The sequence below is a fragment of the Cupressus sempervirens genome, chromosome 4 (assembly GCF_028749045.1).
Source record: "Cupressus sempervirens isolate cs-2001-9-10 chromosome 4, ASM2874904v1, whole genome shotgun sequence".
Taxonomy (NCBI): Eukaryota; Viridiplantae; Streptophyta; class Pinopsida; order Cupressales; family Cupressaceae; genus Cupressus; species Cupressus sempervirens.
The window spans coordinates 103,781,263-103,795,617 of NC_143121.1; the positions used below are offsets into that span (position 1 = coordinate 103,781,263).

Sequence of the window (14,355 nt, forward strand, 5' to 3'; positions counted from 1 at the left end):
TTTATAGGCCACATATCCTGAAGACGACAAACTTGATGTTATCATCTACGGCGGAATGTAGGAAGGAACGCGTTGGTTTCAGCTTTACACATCAGAGTTGTTGGAAACCAGCACAAATCAAAATGGGCATGGCTTATCTTTATTCCGAGAGAGGAAACTCACCACATTTCCAGAAGATACCTCGCAAGAAAAGTACGAATGCAGTACAGAAGGGCCATATTCTACAGCAGCTAAAAAGTATGGGATACAGAGTGATTGATTGATTTTTAGAGGAATAGTTAATTTTTTTAATATATTTAATAACATATGGGACAGGGTGCCCTCCCTCATAACGATTTCTTCTCTGTTAAGACTTTTTGTAAAGATGCTACTAACTTTCCGATTGTGTAGTAAGCTACAAAGACTGGAACTGATAGCTACCTAGGCAAGTTGCAAAAGGTTGATAATGAGATGTGGAAGAGAATCCATGTGCTGGAGGAGAGAACGCACCTACTGATTATGTTCAAGGTTAAAGTGATACATGCCGCTGCCACCACACTGAATTTTATGGCTAACATTCTTCTATGGAGGAAGGAGGCTAAGAAATCTTAAGAGTTTTCTCCTTTTTATTTTTATGATCTTTATCTGCTGATTGCCGAACTTGATATGTTGCAATGCTGTTAAGCCTTTGTTTATTTTTTTACTATAATTTCTCTATTTTGAATACAGGCAATATGTTTAAAGCCTGCTGAAACTTTTTTAATTATGGTTCTTAATCTTGTTTTTGTTTTACTTAGTGGTCGGGGTTAGTTTTGTTTGATGATAATCTGCTCGTAGTCGACCAAGTTGTCTATTAATGAACCAGCCCCTTAATTTTGACTACTTTTAATTCAAAAACATATTAAAAAATATCTACACGCATAGAACTATTATTTCAAATAAAACCGTACTCCTCCCCATTCACTCAAATACACGTAGATTTCGTGGCAGCTACACCAATTTGCATTTTAATGTAGAAATGACAGCAAAATGCAGTCAAACCGGTATTCTCACTAAACCCTTTCGCCAATGTTTTACACAGTTTTGCAGATCCAGGCTGTAAATGTAGTAGCCTTTATCGTTCATTTGATTTTTCACCGTTTTTTCTGGCACTCGGTCCATTTGTTCTCGATTTTGTGTGTTTTGTTTAGTTTTGTTCTCGATTTCGTGTATTTTGTTTAGTTTTGTGTGCCTGTCTCAGTCTATGCTATTGTTCAAGCGCACTGTTCAATCATAGCTATGTTTTTTCTAAGGAAAAATGTGTTGGATGTGAAGTCTAACTGTCATGTCTTTTTATTTCACATTCTTCTTATTTGTCTCTTCATCTTTTCTTGAAGAACTAATGTAGAAATATAAGGGCAAAGTCCTGTGTATGTAAGCTACAATGATTGAATAATATATTTGTTCTGCTCTCAGTGTAGATGTAGCCACAGTTGTGATGAACCACCATATATCTTGTATCTCGTCTCTATTTTGTATATTCTCAGTTTATCTCTTAAATTAACAAAATGAAGTGTATAAATTCTTTTCTTCCTTCAAAGGCCTAGATGTGTGCAAAAAATTTCAGAACATGCTTTTAGCTTGGATTTAATAGTGTCACGTAACATGAGGGGATAGATGTCTAGCTTCGTGTAAGGATTACAGTCTCACAAGTAATAACCCATCCACATTCGCAAGCTGTGCAACACTAACATTCAGTTTGGTCCCATGTCATTCGAATTATTGCTCTAGAAAGTTTGTAGGCTACATTTTAAATTATAGCTTTGGTTTATTAGTGTTTTGATACTTTAACGATTAAATCTTATTTGATTTTTATTAAATATAAATATAAATAATAGGTTTTTTCAAATATGGAGGTACTAGACCTTCAATGATTATAGAAGATAGAGTTTGAAATAAAGATAGGTAAATTAAAGGTCATTAATCAGTTAGAAGAACAAGAGCTCTAGAGAGCTCTAGTCCCACTTTGTGAATTACAATGATAAAATTTCAAGATTTTAAAGAAGAAAATGTTTCGTAATTAACAAGAAAGAAAATATCGAAATTGATAAATAGTTTAAAAAATTCATAGCATTAAATTAATTCATAAAGTAATAAAAAGGTAAAAATTTAGTTTTAAAATACATAGAAAATTTAGAAAAGAGTCTAATGACAACTTATGAAAGGTTTAAGGTTAAGTGTTAATTAAACCAAATAATAACAATTAATTTTAATAAGTATTATTAATTAGTGTAAGCTTTGACACATTACCTATTAAAAGCTAATTAGAAAATATAATTAATATGTTTTAAAAGTTTTAAAAACGTGTTAAAATAGGTTTATATAATTTATTATTGTAACTCATTTCAAAAAATAAGTAAATGTATAAGAAAACTAGAAATATTAATAGTAGATATGTTTCTAAGTTTCAATAATAATTATTATTTAAAACAATAAAATGATGTATATTATTTTTGACATATATTAGAAAAATCTTTAATTCTTTATCTTTTTTGTATTAGCAATAGCATTACTTGCATGTTTAAAAACTTAATAATCACATAAAAAATACATATACATATTTTCCTATGAATGATGGGCCGAATTGATAAGGAAAAAAATTATTACTTTTAACCAAAATACAATGCTACATCATCCCTTAAATTATGCACCATTTAATTACTTTTTAAGGTTTTACGATTGAGTAGTCATAATAATCAAAGTGAAGATATTCTCTCATTAAAATATAAAATATAATGATAAAGATGCAAATATTAGAGTTAAAACATGTGAATTTAGAGTTAAAACACCTAGAGTGAAATCATAATTAAGTAACCACTATGACCACTTTTAATTTCTACATATTTGTTTTGACAATTATTTTTAATGTTTCATTACTACGAATATAAACCCTAGAAAAATTATAGGAACCAAAATATAGAGATACAAAAAGTTAAATTTAACAACAAATGATGAACTAAACATTAGGAATTGAGGCAACATAATTTTAACTTGGACAACTCAACTCATCAACAAAGAGAATTTGGTGTAACAAAATTATGATGGAGGGCTTGATTCCTTTCCAACTACATTATTTTTCAACTAAGATCTAAGTTTGACTAACTTTTTTGACAATCTCTCCTTGAACATTCCATCTTTCATGTACTTCTTAGATATTTATCTCCTTGAAATGGATTGGAACATATTGCTAATGACTTTGTCACTTTCAAATTTCCTCATATTGAACTTCCTTTGCCATGTTCTTAGATTTTTGGATTTGACCTTTGATCTTTGATCTTTGATATTTGAATCTTCTAACAATTATAAGCTAATTACAATCTGTAATCCTTCACATCTCAATATCACTACAAGAAATAATCATTGCGTCACACCTTATAAAAATCCCTAACTCTAAGCCCTTTTATACAAGTATTTTTTTCACTTTAGAGTTAAAATTAGTTACAACATGTCAGCCATAAAATATTGAGAAATTATGGAGTTTGTACAATACGTCCTTGATCAGTCACCATAAACTAACAATCTCCCACTTAGGGACTAATCAGGCTCCACAGTAGACAACATGTTACTTTTGTAATCCTTCTTCATATGTCTATACATCTTGCATGCATGACATTTACCTTTGAATTATTTTTTGATGGCTCACCCCAACACATCATATCTTGGAGAAAAGTATTTGTTGCGAAACTCTTGCATCATGGAAAAAATCCATGATCACTCAAAATATCTTGCCTTTGAGAAAATAGTTGTCACATAATTCTTCCATCATGGAAAAAATTCATGACCACTCAAAAAGTCATGCATTGGAGAAAAATGGCTATTGTGGAATCCTTCCATCATGGATAAAATCCATGACCACTCAAAAAAAATCACCTTGGAGAAAGATGGTTGTTGTAAAATTCTTCCATTGTGGATAGAGCCCATGACTACTAAAGATTTCTTCCAACAAGAAAACTAAATTTTTTAGAAAAAATGGCTAGGTGTTTGAAAACTGAAGAATTGTCTAAGTGTTGGAAAACTTCTCCTCCATATCTCAATTTTCACCTTCCAAGTGTTGGGAATTTCTCCTTCATGGAAGAAAAAATGGCTAAGTGCTGGAAAATTTCTCCTCCAAGAAAGAAAAAATGACTCAGTTTAAAAAAAAATTTCCATCATGCAAGAGAAAAATGGCTAAGTGTTTTAAATTTTTCCTTCATGGAAAATGAAAAGTGATTAAGTGTTCAAAAATTTCTTCTTCGTTGAACAAATTTCAAATAATAGATAATATTTGTTTAAGTGTTGGAAATTTCTTATTCATGGAAGAAAAGATGGTCAAGTGTTGGAAATTTCTCCCTCATGGATGGGAAAATGGAAAAGTGTTGAAAATTTCTCATCGAGATCTCAAATTTAATCCTCTTCTAGTGTGCACTTGTAACTAAAATATTAATTGATGATGATAAATAAAAAGAAGGAATTCTTCAAAAACATAAGAAAATGTTAAATAGTGAATTTAAAGCATTTGAAGAGAAAGGTGTGAAGAGAGAGAAAGGGAGAATTTTTGGAGAAATATAATATTATTCCAAAGTGAGAGAGAATATGTAATAGGTATATATGTTTTAGTTTTGAATTTTTTGCACAATTCTTATATCAATTATTTTTATTTTGCAGGAGGAGAAAGCTCTTGTTCTAAAAATTCAAGAAAGATACTCAAATCCAAAAGTCGAGTACCAACATCCTCTTCAACCTCAAATTTAAAACATTTATCCTCTTGAACAATCTTGACCATTTAACCAAAGTAAACAACAACCATAAAGAGATGCACATACACAATTACACCAGATATGTTGACTAGGGAAACCCTTGATTAGAGGGAAAACCTTAGTGGGAATGATACCCACAAAATGATGCAATAATATGAATATTCCTTTTTAGAGGATGGACCCTGTTAGGAGTCTTATTACAACATTTAGTACAAAGTGTCCATGTTAGGATACTTTGAATCCTTATTAGGAGATTCCAACCCTGTTAGGAGTTATGGGAGGTAGCTAAACTCACTATCCAAACAACTTTAGGATTAGATGAATGAACCCACTGTCCAATTGACCTCAATACTATTCCTTTTAGAATGATCAGTACTACATTTGACCTCATTTTTCTACCAAAATTTTCGACCATCAACTAAAAAAGTTTAGGTTGGTCAGAATGTAGAAGGCAAATTTTATTTTATTTTACCTCTAAGCCTCGTGTTGGTCAAAATTTTGACCAACACATGTTGGTCCAAATGTGTTGGTCAAAATTTTGACCAACACGGGGCTTAGATATTAAAAATTAAAACATTTCCCATGCACGGGATCATTTCCTATTTCTTGCCATCTCTACTTCCTCTACCGCTTTTCTACTCCATCTGAGAGATTGTAAATTCTCTAAATTGCTGCCTCTTGTTAGTAGTTTTCCAATTATTACTTTGATCCATTCTCTACATGACCTCCTTATCTACTAGTCCACTATACAAACCCCCTCTGCGGACTACTGAGATCTTTGCTTGGATTTAGTGCAACCCTATTACAGGAAAAATAATAGTGGAATTGAAGGATCGTATAGAGCTTTGAAATGATGAAATGGAAGAGAACCAATAATCACAAAGTCTTCCCATTACGCATTCTTCATAAAAGAAGAACTAAGCAATGTAGGATGAAGCATTTTAATCGTTTCATCTTCTACAATCATTTCAATCCCCCGTTAAAAGTTGGTGAGATAATGGAAAACCTCGAACTTTACTCAGGGTATAAGTTATACTGCCTTCTAAAGATTTAAAATATCAAATTTGAGAATTATGTGTTTATTTCTTCTTTTCTTGTCGATTATAATAATACTACAATGCTAATTATTTTTCCATTCAAGAGAAACTATAACTTAATAAATGGACTAACTATTTTAAGCTTTGACAAGCTCTCATAACTCAGAATATCATCATAGAAATGCCTAGTAGACTCATTTCTATTGAGGACACACCCTTTTTATAGTAGCAAAATTCATAGGAGCTAGCATAGAAATCTCAAGAAATTGGAATAGTACGCTTAGTATGGTTGAACCTACATGCCCTATAAATTCTAATTGCTGCCAGTGGTTTCTCTTCAACATCAGCTTCCAAGCATGGCCCCTTGTTGTGGACTTGTCATCAGTTAAACAGTTGGTGATAACATGGACATGGAGGTTTATGTTGCAATGGCCTGAAATATGTGCCCCACTTATGAGATACCTTTCAAACTTAAACAACAACCTTAATTAGTGAATCCTCAAGATTACCAAGTAGTAAGCATGAGTGTTTTGTAACTTACTACAACCATGGAAGTCAAGCCAATGCTTTTCCATTGCTTGATTAGTATAACATCCTTGTAGATACTTACCTTCTTTTTGAAAATTTGATAATCTTTAAAGGGAAACAATAGTAGGATGGGCAGCAACTAGATGAGAGTAAGGAGAAATCCCAAGGGGCTTGATTATGGCAGAGCTCATGGGATCTTCATTATAGAAATATCTTCAGTGGACTGCTAAGCTTTAGGGTTTTGACATATGTTGGATTGGGGATGGGAAGAAGGGTTGGTCTAGGATTTTTATACTAGTCCAATTCCTCTTTATCATAAGAATTTTTGTTATGGTGGCAAGTTTATAAGAGCCGAGGTTGCCAAGCAATTCTTTAAATCATCTTTTAGCACTTACTGCATCTCGCTGATGCTCACAAAGGTGTCACACTGGAATTTCCTAAGATAGGATGCTTACCCATGAAGTGATCCAACTCATAAAGATTACTTGAAACTATGTAGTTGAATCCCAATAAATCATCACATAATTTAGCACATTGTGAAAACAACACCTATATATTTGTGAAATTGGTTGAGAATATGATGATGGTCTCCCAACATTTGAGTTTCCCATCTTTCAAATTGCATCCTAAATAGAGTCTTGCAAGAATCAAGAGTCTTGCAAGAATCAAGAGTTTTTCTTAGTAAAAACCATATAAATTTGATGGGTGTAAGCCTTTATAAGACCCTACCACATGGCTGCCAATAATGGCATGTTTTTATGGTTAAGTTTTTGTGTTGTTATCCTTTCCATCAAGGTTCAAATCTCTTGGGGATGAGGTCCCCCATTTTTGGCCTCACCGGTTCATAGCTCCAGGTCAAAAGCGTTTACCCCTCTTTAAAAAAAAAAAAAAGACCCTACCACATGGCTAAAGCTTTAGTACCATTGTTTGTCTCTAAATTGAGGCATTAGTGGAATAAACTAGCTACTTTTTCCTTAGCGTTCTGGCATATGACTCTGCAGATCCAAGATTGTTACTGGATGGCTCACCAGTGTTTCACTTTGCTAAGAGTGATCTCTAGGAGACAACAAAGAATAATTTAGGTTCTATTTTAGCAATTTTTCCCATTTGGGTTAAAATATTGAGATTCTAAATCTGAAGAGAGAATGAATATTTACTTCAAAATCTTATATTAGATTGTTGCCAGCCAAATAGACAAGCTTTAATATATATGCGAAAGTGCTTTCCAAAGGTTAGCAACTGGATAAGGACAAAAGTTGCATGAAATTTAGGGTATCCTACATTGGTCTGTAGTTAAAACATTTCATAGAACTAAGAGAAATTGGAAAAATGATATTCTTACCATGGTGACATCTATATCCAAATATAAATGGAAAATAATGTAGTATTTAATGTTTGTAGTGAGTTTAACTATTAATACAACATCATGGAAAAAGTAGCCCCACAAAGTCCTGGTGCTTCATCTTTCTGAGCATCACCTAGATCCAATTAGAGGTAAGTATTCCATTCAATCTTATGAGAGATTGGTTCATGTAAATCACTACTCATGAAACATGGGTCAATGAGTTGGACTCAAACTACATAGTTGAATCTTGATGGCAATATCACAATGGAGAGTAGTTTTTGTTGTCATCATCCTGCTTGTTGACCTGTACACCATCATTTTTGGGCTTATAACATAAATTATCAACTTCTCTCCTAGAGTTGATAGTGTCATATTCAGGATTCAAGAATTTTTGAAGTTTTTGTCTTTTATTATTAGTTCTTTTATTTTTTTATTCTAATTTATTGGACATATATGGTGGTCAAGCCATTTTCTAGAGATCTTAGTCTTGAATCTCTTTCATAAATTGAATAGTGGAGGACCCTTTCTTTATGAATGCAACTTCTTAACATTACATTACAACTGTTTACAATTGTTTGGACCATTTAAAGAGAATCTTGTATTTTTTTTAATCCCAATTTTGTTTCTTCCTTAAGGGAGACCAGAATGTGGTAGTCTTGGCTTTTATCTCGAGTCCTTGAACTATTGTAATTTCATTAAGAAAGGTCAAGTACATGTTAGGAAATACTAGTGGTTTGCCTAATGTGCCAGGAATTAAGATAGATCATAATGGTAAAGATCATTGAGAATGTGCCATATAGAAATCAGAAAATTTCTTCAAAATTTTAATATTTTTTGTGGACATTGGTTTTAGCGCAATAAAGAAATTGAGACAGTTTAATGAAATAAAAAGTGAAAAGATTATTTAGTATTCTCTGAGAGTTATTTGTTCTTCTTTATTTAAATATGTTAATTTTTGAAGATAACACTTAAAAAATATAGAGGAATTTCTATACTAATCAGATGGTCAGAATCATTCTCTTAATTTGTTGCAAATTCTTTGCTAGACATCTCTTTGAGTAATGTGCTTTGCAATTTGAAAAGAGCTAACAATAATGCATCCATAATCATGGGTGATATTATCTGAATTCAATTGTCTAGTTATTTTATTACATCATGCTTTTACTTTTCTTTACTGTTATCTAGCTGAAGCTAATAGTCTATTCTCATTCCCCAAATAGACATGAAAGACACTAAATTTTTTATTTGGAAATTTTTGAATTCTTTCTCTACTTTCTGTTGCTGGGAATTAAGATTCAGATCTTGATATGAATGTCATGATCAATTCTTAGATAATTTTGGATACAGAACATGCGTAGATACAATACATTCTTATCTTTTTGCACATCCAAATTTAATGAGAAAAAGTTGACTGGCTATATTTTTATATTTTTCCTCCTATGTACTTTTGGATTCCATTATCCTTTCTCTAAATATTGCCAATTATTTATGCACGAGTCTATTTTATTGGTGGGTAAAGATGGATGTTTGTGTCTTTTACTGAGAAAAACAAATGCAATCTCAATCATATTGTTAAGATTTCTCCCTGTATTTTTATTGGCAGATCCAACACTGACTAATTATGGTGCTCTTCTTCAGAACATAAGGGATTTAAAAGATGGGAAACCTGTAAAAATTCTTGTATATGATTTTAAGCTCAGCTATCGTACTGGCTACATGTTTGACTTTTAGTTTGCATAAAACATATTAATTGTAATTGTCACATGTTGTAATATAATAGTTTTGAATTTTGAATGCTTTGCAAGAAATATTAAATGCTGTCTAGGAATTGCCTGAACGAAAGTTTAGAGTTGGCAAACATTTTATGTGAATTATTTTCTAGGGATGTTGAAGTTCCATTATCTATGATTGTTATCATTGAGGGTATCCATGCTCTAAATGAACAATTACAACCATTACTAGATCTTTGTGTGTCTATCATTGGAGGTGTTCACTTTAATCTTGTCAAGTGGGTTCTTAGGGATATTGGCCATTGTGGTCATGAAAATGCAGAGATCATTTCTCAAATATCAGAAATGGTAGGTTGACTTTTCCTTATAAAGTTTGGCAAGGGAGTTCCTTTTGGGAACCAACATACCTATATAGCAAGTTGAGAATAATCTCCTCTTTGTTGGTTCATTTATTTGTTTAAGGGCCATTACACAAGATGAATTATAGGGAAAATATTTTTACATATTTAGTTTTCTTATGCATGTGTCGTATGGTTGCTACTTGCCTGTCTTTCGAGTATTTGAGCTTACACATTGTATCTAATCATAAGTCTACATCTTTTACTCTAGGACGTGCATGTGCACATAGTTGGCTTATTTGTACTTAAAGGAGACATCTATTCTATTGTTATATCTTTTAAGAATCACAACATCACTATCTCCAGTTTTCCATAGTCAATGACTATAGCATATTGATAACTTTACTAGGTCCTGTCATGCTTAAATCTCCTTTGTGTAGTACTGTGGGTAGGTGCACATACCAAATGTAGGAAAAACATGCTCAATTCTAATTGGCATTAAATAACTACCAATAATAATTCTTTGCATATCTTTGACTTAGACCTATTAAAATATTTGAAAAAACAACTGTCATAAATTCTACCTTTGTGGTTAATGAAACTTTTCTATCGAAATGCTTTTGTTTGGTCTCAGACCACACTTGCATTTGTTTTTGCTTCCCATAGATGGTCTGGTGTACACTTTTCCCTTGAAGCTCAATACCAAAATACATATCATATGATTTGCAATTTTATTTTCCTTTCCTCTTTAAAAAACATACTTAATTTTAACAAATATATAATATGATAATTACAGTAAAGTAGAAAATCATTTTAACAAAACCCTACTGAATGAGGAAGTGAGACATGGATGCACAATTTTTTTTGGCCTATTCAATGTATAATGGTATAATGAATGTCATACTTTACTTCAAGATTTCTTCCATGAAACTCCTCATTTATCCAAGATTCAAGTGATGTCTTTTAAGCATGTATTGCTACTAATTGTGGATTCAAAACTTCCTTTTTGAATTTAGATTATTGCTGAACAATACATTAGCCTCTCGTCCAAAACCCATTGCTTTGTGTGACTGGAACCAAGATATGGAGTTCACTCCTAAAGCTTATATTACTTTTGAGAATTCCTTTTATAAGCATGGGTTATTTTCTGCCTTTGTCTTTTGTATATTATTATTATTGATTGATCACTGGAATAAAGAAACAAGAGAACAATCTTCAAAATTTAATTTGCATTGCTGGTGGGATCTTATGTATTTTAAATGGCGATGATGCCCAAGAACAAAGTTGCTTGGTGTCTATTGTCAAGAACTATAGTTTGGATTGTTATCTATAGATATTTGTCTTTGTGTTCTCTAATGAGAGGCATTTACAAATGATATTTTTAAAATTTTTAATTAAATGTGAGAATGGATTTTGTAGGTTTATCCAATGTATAAGGTGCATATTGAACCTCAACTAGAAACTGCACATATTAAAATTATCATTAAATTTAATCCTTTTTCTAGGTTTCAAAACCCAACTTACATTTTGAAGGTATTCTAATATAACATCTTATGATTTGGTGCAAATCATAATTTAGCTAAGTGTCCCAATGGATAATTTTAGTTAGACACTTTAGTTTCCTGATACATGTGCCTACTACTTTTTTTTGCAGTCTAGTCATGTTATTACAGAGGACCAAATTAGGGTAGTTTTGTGCATAGAAGATCTTGGAAAAACTAAAGAAACTTACGACATCTATCTTTTGCTCCCTGGGGAAGATGCAGAGACATGCCAGTCTTACCTAAGGATGTGAAGTAGAGAGGGAAAATACAACCTTATGTTTGAGGTAATTATGACTCTGTCCCTTGCCTCAGTTTATAATAGGATCTGACATATTTTTTGAGTCACAAAATTTGATATGTAAATTTTATGTTTGTATTTGCAAATATCTTCCAATTTAAAAAAGACACATTTCTTTCTTAGTAAAAGTGAAATCCAGTTTATCCGAGAAGTTTTCTTTGAGATCGTGAAAGTCTTCATTTCAAACTAAAAGTAGTTGCTATGTCATTGGTACTTGGTGCACTTTACTTTTTCTGAAATGATAGAATTTCATTGTGATAGCAGGAATGGGTTACAAATCATCCATTTAACATATCTCCAAGGATAACATTTGAAGTTGGTGTCCATCTTCTTGGAGGCTTGATGGCCCTAGGATAGACAACAACTTCATCATTGAAGTGAACAATTTGTATATTCACAAATGATAGGGTGATAGTGAAAGTTGATAAGCTTGAAAAACTATAGTAGAAGTACATACAGGTATTCAACACATTTCAATACTTTTTGGGCTATGAAAGGCATTCAATTGGGAGGTACTGTTGTCTTTCTGATGTTTTGAAAATTGTTGATTTGAATTGTTGTGAATTCATCATCAGGTCCAGGGTAAGGACAAGTCCTTAGTTGCAGAGGTTTCTTGGAAACTGGGTCTTGATGGGTCATATATTCCTCGCTCCTATATTGAGAAAATACAACTTGAGAGGTTAAGAGCTGAAATAATGGTAGGGATTGAGTCATAAAGCTTCATATCATATTTTTATACACCAAACAAGTCACCAAGTTTTCATTCAAGTTATATTTGTACTTATGTATTATGTGCTTTGACAGGCACTTCCTGATGACCTTAAATCCAAGTTATTGCAAAATGATTTTGAGGCTACCAGTCCTAGGTCATTTTGTTGGATATCTGATGTAAAGCCTAGGTTAAAGACTCAGTATGGTAAAAGGTATTTTGTTGGAATCCTAAAAAGTGTGTTTGGCCATATCATTTTCACCATGTAATAATATGAAGGCCTATATTTGCATTCTTTTTATGTATATATTTTTTGTCTTTTAAATGGCTTAATTATCATAATTATTTTAGTTAGTACTTTTTTATTTTTTCTGGACATATGGTTAGTTGAAGCTAAGATACCTTAATCCTCCTTTGCTTTTTTTAAACTGGAAATATAAAGACATACTATTAAAGTTTGAGGTGTTTCCATCTGCTATATATTTTGGTTGGAAGATACTCTTTTCTTTTAACTATTTTTTTCCATTGTTATAGGATCTAGATTTGATTTCTACAGGATACATTGTTATCATTTTCACTATTGTTACTGGCCCACATGATCTGACATGATTGGTATTTACAATCTCTTTGTTCATTGTGTCAAAGATGAATTTATGGATTGGGTATCTCTCAGATTCTGATACTCATCTTTCTTGTGTTCTTTTTCTGATGCTAGATATTAGAGGTTTTCATTTTTATACAAAGAAAACAAGTATAGAATAGTACTATGGTAGCAATTGAGAAGCAGTGTTTTAGTCATATCATGGGTTTTCTAGTTTTTTATTTCTTTGCAATATGTGAAGAATGTCACCTTCATCATGTTTCAAATTATATCAAAACTTTTGGAAGACAAGCTTTATGGATGATTCATATTATAACAATCTTCTAGACAGTATGTTTACCGAGCTTCTTTGATGGGCTCTAAATGACTAGCAGTGAAATTATAATTTTTCTTTTTTTGTTCCATCTATAGTTTGAAATATCAATCAATAAAATCTTGCAAGACATACCATGATTTTTCAAGTCAAAATTTGCCAAAAATTCACCAAAATTGAGGTAGGTGAGTTAATGTACAAATTTCTTGGCTGTAAAATTAATTCACTACTTGTAAGATTCTTGATTACTGCAAATTTCCAAATAATTACTATCTAATTGCTTAACATTTCCTAATATATTTATCAAAATTATAGTTAATGCATTATTTTTATGATAGCTGGTACTTTACCATGAATCTAAAAATTACTGCGAATTCATAGGCATTTTTCACTATAGTTGTGAGTTAGAGTGGTATGATTGATACATAAATGCATTTTGAAATTCAGTGCTATCTTTATTTAGGGCTTATAATGAGTCTAATTTCATTTTATCATTACTTATTTTTCTGATGCTTTTTAGTGTGTCCAATTTTGTACAATTGGGAAAATTGCAATTCTAATTTATTTTTTGAGTTTAAATCTGTTAGTTCAGGTTTATCCACTGAAATTGGGCTTATTTAAAGATTTATACGTACTTATTGGTTATTGTTACAAAGAGTTTAAATTGGTTATTTCTTTTCCTACTATTAGAATACTAATTATTTTCCATAACATCCATTGTATCTGTAACTATAAGGAAAATGGTAATGGTTGAAGTTATCCAACTTAAAAAGATTTGACAGAGGCCTGGGCAGTGAATTTACTCTGAAGAGAAGATATCTTTATTGAGATGCCTGTTGACTCAGTTCCCGTCCTCCAACATCATCTTTTTTATAATTGTGAATTCTTTCTATGACACATGGCTTAGAAATTATTAATTTATTGTATTTCCTTTGTTTGGAAGTGGCTATAATGTTCCCAAAAATATCACCATTAAGTGGAGAACATCAAGTGGCAAGTTTCAAGAGGAATTGGGAAAATAGGGGTAGCTTAAGAGATTTTACTATCAACCACTTGGAGAGCTTTTAAATAGTATCTAGACCAAGGCTCAAAATTTATCTTCAAAAGCTTAAAAAGCTTTGATGGTGATTTCACATTGGTTGCTAATTTGCCACATGC

General features: G+C 31.8%; 1 pseudogene; it reads left to right on the top strand.

Moving 5' to 3' along the window:
- The first annotated feature begins 35 nt into the window (after positions 1 to 35).
- Positions 36 to 12,892, top strand: LOC149560157 (inorganic pyrophosphatase TTM1-like; annotated as a pseudogene).
- The last annotated feature ends 1,463 nt before the right edge of the window (positions 12,893 to 14,355 follow it).